This window comes from Pteropus medius, unplaced genomic scaffold, assembly GCF_902729225.1.
Source record: "Pteropus medius unplaced genomic scaffold, Ma_sr-lr_union100, whole genome shotgun sequence".
Classification (NCBI taxonomy): domain Eukaryota; kingdom Metazoa; phylum Chordata; class Mammalia; order Chiroptera; family Pteropodidae; genus Pteropus; species Pteropus medius.
The window spans coordinates 11,925,218-11,933,632 of NW_024342473.1; the positions used below are offsets into that span (position 1 = coordinate 11,925,218).

The window sequence follows — 8,415 nt, forward strand, 5'->3', positions numbered from 1 at the left end:
TGTCAGGAGCTTACAGTCAGGGAAGTACATGGACGACACATGGACTTTACACACACACACACACACACACACACACTTTCTTCTGGGATGATGCTCAGGGAGCCTTGGGGAACCAAAGGATAGTGCTCCTTTGGAGTGAATGAAGGAGAGAAAAGAATACTCAGGACCATAGGCAGAGGGGCTGACATATGCAAAGAGCAAGATAGCATAAGAAATGTTAAGGAGAACTTTCGTCTTGGGAGGCAGAGACCAAACAGGAAGAGTCAATGGGGGTCAAAGTGAAGGGCCTGAATGTTTAAGGGGGTATGTTTGACTTTAACTTACAGGTGGAGGTTTTTGTGCAGGGTTATTGCAGGATCCAATTTGTGTTTGATCTTTCACAGACTGCAAGCACAAGAGAAAATTGGTTGGAGGCAGGAAATTCTAGAGGCTTCCAGGGCACGGGATATCAAGGCCTGACTAAAGTTAGAGAGAATGAGTCTATAGCCATGCTACCCTGAACAAGCCCAATTCTATCTGATCTCAGAAGCTAAGCAGGGTTGGACCTGGTTAGTACTTGGATGAGAGACCACCTAGGAAGTCCAGGTGCTATAGGCATTAAAAATAAAAAATAAATAAAAAATAAGGGATTGTAAGCTGACAAGGTCCTTGTAATCTGTGAGGTCAACCAAGGGTTGCCGCACAATAAATAAATAAAATAAATATGATTTAACAAAGTTGGAGAGAATGTATTTATTCATAGCACTTATTTCTTAAATAGGGTGATGAGGGCAGTGTTTTTGTTCATTTTTATGTATCAGATAGTTCATAATGAGAAAGAAATTTGAAAAGAAATGTCTGTGAACGTAAGCTCCAAGGCGAAGATAATAATAATAGCTAATACTGAGGCTTATTATGCACTTAAAAATAGTACTTAATAGGCACTATTCCTAGTCTTTACAAGTATACATTATTTAATCCTCACAACACTATGAGGTAGGAATTTTACTCCCAAATTACAGATAAGGTCAATGAAGCAGACAGAAGTTGAGTTATGTTGCCCATTGTCACCCAGTCAGTAGGCTGGAAAGCTGGGACTTGGGGTTGTGCTCTTAACCAAGACTTGTACTGCAACGTGGGCTCTTTTCACTATTGCATCCCCAGCACCTGGCACTCGTGAAACCTACAGTAAGTTTTCAATAAATGAAGCCCAGAGAAGTTTAGCAAGTTCCCTTAGGTTACACAGCCCTTCAAGATTAGGGAGCCACATTGGCCAGTTCCTGTTTCAATGCTCCTTCCCCAACCTGGCCGCACCCTTTCTTCCTCTCCTGTTCCTCTCACTGTCCCCATTCCCGGCTGTTCCCAGTCACTATGCCAGCAACGGGAACCTGACTCAGCCAGACCGGAGCCAGGCTGCCGGCCCACACGCGGGCCGCACCGGCTGAAGACAATATGCTGCGAGGAGGCGGGATTGGCACATGGGGTAGGGCCAAAGAGGGGCTGCCGACACACGCAGAAGCAGCTGCCGTGTTTGCTTGATCTCCTTGTCTGTTGCAGGCTTTGAGGCTAGCTATTCTAACCAAAATGGCCCTTCGCAAGGCCCTGGCCAGGTGGACTTGGGAGTAGGTCCAAGGAGCTTTCCTCGTGGGGGGCACCAGATGCCATGGTGACTCAGATCCAGGATTCTAAGCTCAAGGCCTGGAAACGTCTACTGTGGTCATCACTTTCCCAGCTTCAGTTTTCTCGTTTGTAAAATATGGCAGTTGCGGTATCTTTCCACTGCTGGTGCCTGGAGGGCTTCAAGAGGTGCCCAACCCCCACCCCCACTCTTGTCCTCTAGCAAAGCTTCTACTGGTTTTCCAATTGTGAGACAAAGACTAGCGTTTGCAGGATCCCCTGAGAACTTGTCAGAAGTGCAAATTCTCGGGCCCATCTCAGACTCACTGAATTAGGAACTCCAGGGGCAGCATCCAGCAATTGGTTTTAACCAGACCTCCAGGTGATTATGATGTGGGATCAAATTTGAAAACCGTTGTTCTCGCCTCTAATTTCTGGCCTAAAGCACAGCTGCCATCTTTCTTGTGCTCAAGATATCCTCAGTGGCTCCCTACTGTCATAGAACCAAGCCCAAGCCCTTCTCCCGCCATCCAAGGCCTTTCACAACTTAACTTCCCTTTACACTCCACTCCACCCCCAGCCAGCCTCTATGACTCTTCTGGAGTCTAGACAGCTAAGTAACTTGTCTTCCGCAAACCACATTCTGCACGTATTTCCAGCCCTTGTTAATGCTGTTCCTTGTGCCTGGAATGCCCTTTCTTTTGATCGAACATCAAGTTTCTCTCTTTCCGGATACCTTCCCCAAATGCCCAATTCTTGATGCTTCCATCCTGGGAGTCCTTAGTATTTGCAGGTCTAAGCGTTGTTTGGGGCTTGGTTTTGTTATGGGCTAAATTGTGTCCCCCCCCAAAAAAAATCACTGATGAAGCCCCAACCCCTAGTATCAAAGAATGTGACTCTATTCAGAAATAGGCCCTTTAAAGAGGTCATTAAGTTAAAATGAGGCTGTTAGTGTGAGCTCTAATTCATTCTGATTAGTATCCTTATAAAGGAGGAAATCTGGACACACAGAGACACAAGGGATGTGTACCCACAAAGAAAATGTAAAAAGGCAGCAAGAAGGAGGCTGTCTGTAAACCAAAGAGAGATGCCAAAGAGGAAACCAACCCCCTGGCACCTTGATCTTGGGACTTCCAGCCTCTAGAACTGTGAGAAAATAAATTTCTGTTGTTCAAGCCAGTATGTGGTATTTTGTTATGACAGCCCTAGTAGACAATATAGATTTCCAGGGTTAATTGTATTTTTCCTGAGGTCTCTCCCTCCCCTTTCTAAATGTCACTCTTCCTCAGGCCACTGTGGCAGTCTCTGCCATTGCTCCCTAGCATGACCCTGGGGCCTGAACAACAGTCATTTATCAGATGGGGATACCCAGCTCTCCTAGAATAGGAGTGGATAGACTCAAGCAAAGGCAGATGGACACTGTCTACTCCCTCATGTCTCAGCCTTGCAAATGGTTTCTCTCTGAGGAACAGTGGGATTAGCATTAAAGGGGAAGAATAAGTCATTTCCAGTTAGTGGATTCCACCTCCCTCATTCCCACCTTCCTCATCCCCCTTTTCTCAACTCAAGTCACACTGTGATACAAGTAACCTCAGTTAAAATGACCCACCTAGTAAACAATAAGCCCTGGAATACAGAGTCATGAAAACCATGGCTCCAGACTTGGCCCCTAACCTGCTATGTGGCCCTGGCTTAATCATGTCTCTCTCTGGGCTCTGGACTTTTCTGTGAAAGGAAGAGCCTGGATGAGCAGATGCCAAGCAGGTCTAGGTAAAGGCGAGAGGCTCCAAATGACCATAGCAGTATGTGGGGTGGGAGGCAGGCAAATCAGGTTGGAGGAAAAAAAGAAGCTGGGCTATGGAGATCCTGGAAAATCACACCAGGAAGTAGGAGTTACGGAGCTAGGCAGTGGGGAGCCATAGCAGGCTCCCGAGCTATGGAAGGGGCACACGAACGTGGACGATGACTGACTATACACAGGGGTACAGGAAGATGCTTCGGCCTACCCACACCCTTGCCTTCCTAGCTTCATCCCTTGCCACACTTTTTACTCCATGTTTACTCCTAACCTCCCTGGAACATTCCGAGTCTTATCCCGCCTGACTGCTTTACCCTTGCTGTTTCCTTGGCTAGAAAAGTGGGAGAAGCAAACCTTGCTAGCCCTTACTCCTGTGCCAGGCACTGTGTAAGCACTTCACATATGTTTACTCATTTAATCCTCTCCACAACCCTATAGGTAGATACTATTATTACCCCTATTGTGCAGATGAGCAAGCTGAGGCATAGAGAAGTGACAGAGTCATGAAAACCTCATAATAGTGGCAGAACTGGGATTCAACTCTTACCCTATGTGAATAGTTTGCCCCTCCTTCACTGTCCAGCATAAAACCCCTCACCATACACACCTCCCACTACCCTTACCATCTGTGGTCTTCATTAGAGCTTGGTGTCCCCCTGACATTTTGCTTTTTCATTTTTGGTTTTTGTTATCTGAGTTGTCCATCAGGTTGTGAACTCTGTGAAGGCAAGATTGTGTCTTGTTTACACCTGTATCCCTAGTTTCCAGCCTAGCACACAGTAGGAACTCAATAAAGTTTGTTGAATGATTGACTGAAGGAACAAGAATGTGGATGTGAGATGAGAAAACTCAGCCCAAGCCTCACTGGACCTCTATCCTTTCCTGAACCCCTAAGCCCAAGAGAAAAGATCCCCCCTCCTGCTTTGTGCTCCCTATCCCGTCCCTGTACTTATTAGCCCACCCAAGTGTGTCTACCCACTAGGCTGTTCACCACCTAACGACAGCAACTATGTCACAATCAACTTAATACAAAATATACTAATTATAACACAATTTTGAGCATTTGTTATGTGTCAGGCACTGTTCTAGGCATTTTACATGAACCCATTTACTCTTTCTAACAATATTGTGAGGTGTATACCACTATCTCCATTTTACAGATTAGGAGACTGAGGCACAATTAAGTTAAGTATCTTGCCCACAGTCATAAGCCTAGCAAAGGGCAAAACCAGGATTTGGTTTCAGGCCCTCCAGACTCCAAAGTCAGTGCTTTTTTTCTCCACTGGAGCCCTGGGTGGGGCTGAGGCCTGGATTGAGCTCTGGCCTCCTCATGCGCTGGCCAGCATCTCTTCCTGACTACGAACACGGGTCTGCAGGGCCTCGGGGCCAGACACCGAACATCAGTGGACCTGAAGCCTGACATACATAGGCTGTGCCTGTGAATCTACTGAGCTTTCCAGTGTAGCGGGGAGAGATGGTAGGGCAGCAGCTTCTGGGCTATACTAGTTTCTTGTTGCTGCCACAGACGTGGTGGCTTAAAATAACACAAATTTATTATCTTACAGTTCTGTAGGTCAGAAGTCAGACAAAGGTCTCTAAAATCAAGGTGTCAACGGGGTACATGAGGAGTGAATTCGTTCTCTTGCCTGTTCCAGTTTCTAGAGGCCTCCTGCATTCCTGGGCTCTTGGCCTCTTCCTCAGTTTTCAAAAACAGCAGTTGCGGATCCAGTCCCTCACGTTGCCATCACTCTAACTCTGCTTCCTTCCTCATTTCCCCTTCTCTAGTCCCCTTCTTCTGCCTCCCTCTTCCACTTTTACAAACTCTTGTGATTACATTGGCCCCATCCAAACCATTGAGAATAATCTTCCCACCTTAATGTCAGCTGATAGTAACCTTAAATCCATCTCGAACTTAATTCCCCATTTCTATGTAAGCTAACAAATTCACAGGTTCTGGGGATTAGGAGGTAGACATCTTGGGAAGAGGGACATGATTCTGCCTACCACACAGGTGTTTCTCAGATTGTTCCTCAACCCTCTCCAGCCCAAAATATCTGTGAAATCACTGGAGCAGCCCCAAAGACCTGCCCAATGCGGACAGCCCAGACCCCAGTTCCCTCAAAGTCTCCTTTGTTAGGGCAAGTACTGGGCACCGGCCTCCCTCAGAGAAGCCTCTCACAACCTACAAGGAAGAACATACATGGAGGCCAGCCAAGGACTTGCAACTGACCACTTGGAAAGAAGAGATTGGCCCCCTCAGAGCATTTTCACCTGTTATCAATATCTTACTAATCCTGAGCAGGAGGCCATGAAGAGATAGATTCTCATCACCATTTTAAAGGACAGGAAAGTGAGGCTTGAAGAAATGAGGTCACTTGCCCAACATCTTGATGAAGCTTAAATGCACATGCTCTGAATCATGGGCTCATTTTCCTACAACCTTGTTTCTCACAGTGAGGGATTTGCATTGTACAGGTAGCCAGGATCCTGGAATTCAAATAAAAATGACCCATTCCTTGAAAGACTCAAACTTCCAAACTCACGCAAGAAGAAATAGATAACCTGAATAGCCCAATATCTATTAAAGACATTAAATCTGTAGTGAAATCTCCCCACAAAGAAAACTCTAAGCCCTGATGGATTCACTGAATATTTTAGGTAACTTTTGCTCAACAAAACATGGTAATGTTTTGTTGAGCAAAAGTTACCTAAAATATTCCTTCATTATTAAAATAGCACAAATACTATAAAATAAAGTGCAAAAGCCGTTTGAATTAAAAAAAATAAAAGCCTGAGACCTAAGAGAATGTGATGGGGGGAGGGTTACATGTATCATATATGTTAATCTTGGAGGTACATTTTTCCATCCCCTGGTCTTGAGGAACATTTCAAAAACTAAGATGCCACAGCACCAAAAGAGCACTGCAGGCACATATATGTGTATGTGCATACACACACACACACGCACATTGCTATTCTCCCCAGAGGCCCAGAAAAACCCGTGGTCCAGCTGCAGCTGACTCAATTCTTCCTTTCCAATATGCATGCTTTTTCCCCCCTTACCTGACTGCACAAGCTAGAACCTCTAGTTCAACATCGAATAGAAATAATGAGAGTAGACCTGATATTAGGGAGAAAACATTCAGTCTTTTACCATTGTTAAAATGTTAAGATGTTTGCTGTGGATTTTTCATAGATGCCCTTAATCAAGCTCACAAGTTTCCTTCTATTCCTAATTTATCTAGAGTTTTTATCAGGAATGAATGTCAGAATTTGTCAAATACTTTTTCTGCCCTTATTGACATGATCACATGGTTTTTCACTTTTAGTCTGTTAATGTGGTGAATTACACTGATTATTTTAATAGTACACCAACTTTGCATTCCTGGGATAAACCACACTTGATGTGATGTATTATCCTTTTCATATATTGCTAAGTTCAATTCACTAAAATTTTGCTATTAATTTTAGCATCTATGTACATGAGAGATATTGGTCTGTAATTTTCTTTTCTTGTAATGTCTTTGAATGGTGTTGGTATGAGAGTAATGCCGGCCTAATAGAATGGGTTAGGAAGTATGATCTCATTTTTAATTTTCCAGAAGATTTTGGGCATAATGGTATACTTTCTTCCTTAAATATCTAGTAGAATTCTTCAGTGAATCTATCAGGGCTTAGAGTTTTCTTTGTGGGGAGATTTCACTACAGATTTAATGTCTTTAATAGATATTGGGCTATTCAGGTAATCTATTTCTTCTTGCGTGAGTTTGGAAGTTTGAGTCTTTCAAGGAATTGTCTGCTTTATCTAAATCATCAAGTGTATTTGCACATCTTGTATATAACATTCCCTTATTATTCTAATAGCCATAGACTGCAGTGATGCTCATTCTCAGCACTGATAATTTTTAACATATTTTTTGTTTTTATTCCTTTAGTTTTTGTTCTGATCTTTATTATTTTTCTTCTTCTACTTACTTTGGGTTTCATTGCTCTTCTAATTCTTTAAGGTAAACACTGAGGTAACAGATTGAGGATATTTTTAATATAGGCAGTTGAGTGTTGTAATTATTCCTCTACATACTGTTTTAGATGCATCCCACGAATTTGGATATGTTGTATTTTAATTTACATTCAGTTAAAAATACTTTTTAATTTACCTTTAATTTCTTCTTTGCAATATAATTTATTTAGAAGTATGTTGCTTAATTTCCAAATACTTGGGGATTTTCCAGAGATCTTTCTGTTGTTAATTATTTCCACTGTGATCATAGAACATACTTGGTATGACTTGAATCATTTTAAATTCATTGAAACTTGTTTAATGGCCCAGAGTGTAATTTGTCTTGATAAATGTCCTGTATGCACTTGAAAAGAATGTACATTCTTCAGTTGCTGGATATAGTGTTCTAGAAATGTCAATTAGGTCAAGTTCGTTGGTAGTGCTTTTGAAATCTTCTAGATCATTCTATATCACTGATTTTTCTGGTTATTTGTTTTATGAATTATTGAGAGAAGAGCATTGAAATATGTCTTTAATTGTATATTTGTCTATTTCTTCTTGCAGTTCTATTACTTTTTGAAGTGTAGTTATTAGGTATATAAACATTTAAGATTGTTATGTCACTTTGATGAATTGACCTCTCTATCATCATAAAATAAACTCCTTTATCCCTGGTATTGGTTTTGCTCTGATATCTACTTTGTCTGATATTAGCATAGCCACTTCACCTTTCTCTTGATTAGTATTAGTATAGTATATCTTTTTCTATCATTTTACTCCTAACCTTTTTTTTCTTTGTATTTAAAATGGGTTTCTTGTTGGGTTTTGCTCTTTTTTTCTTTTTTTTTTAAACTTTCAACAGTGAAACTTTGTTTAAATCGAATAGTGAAAGTAGTTTGGATGAGAAACATAATTTACGGGGTTCATACTTTTATCCTATCTGACAATCTCTGGCTTTTACTTTGGGTGTTCGCATTTAATCACATTTAATATGACTATTGATAGGGTTGGGTTTAAATCT

General features: G+C 42.2%; 1 pseudogene; it reads left to right on the forward strand.

Annotated features, from left to right (window-relative positions):
- The first annotated feature begins 478 nt into the window (after positions 1-478).
- On the forward strand, positions 479-597 carry LOC120604691 (uncharacterized; annotated as a pseudogene).
- Positions 598-8,415: the final 7,818 nt, after the last annotated feature.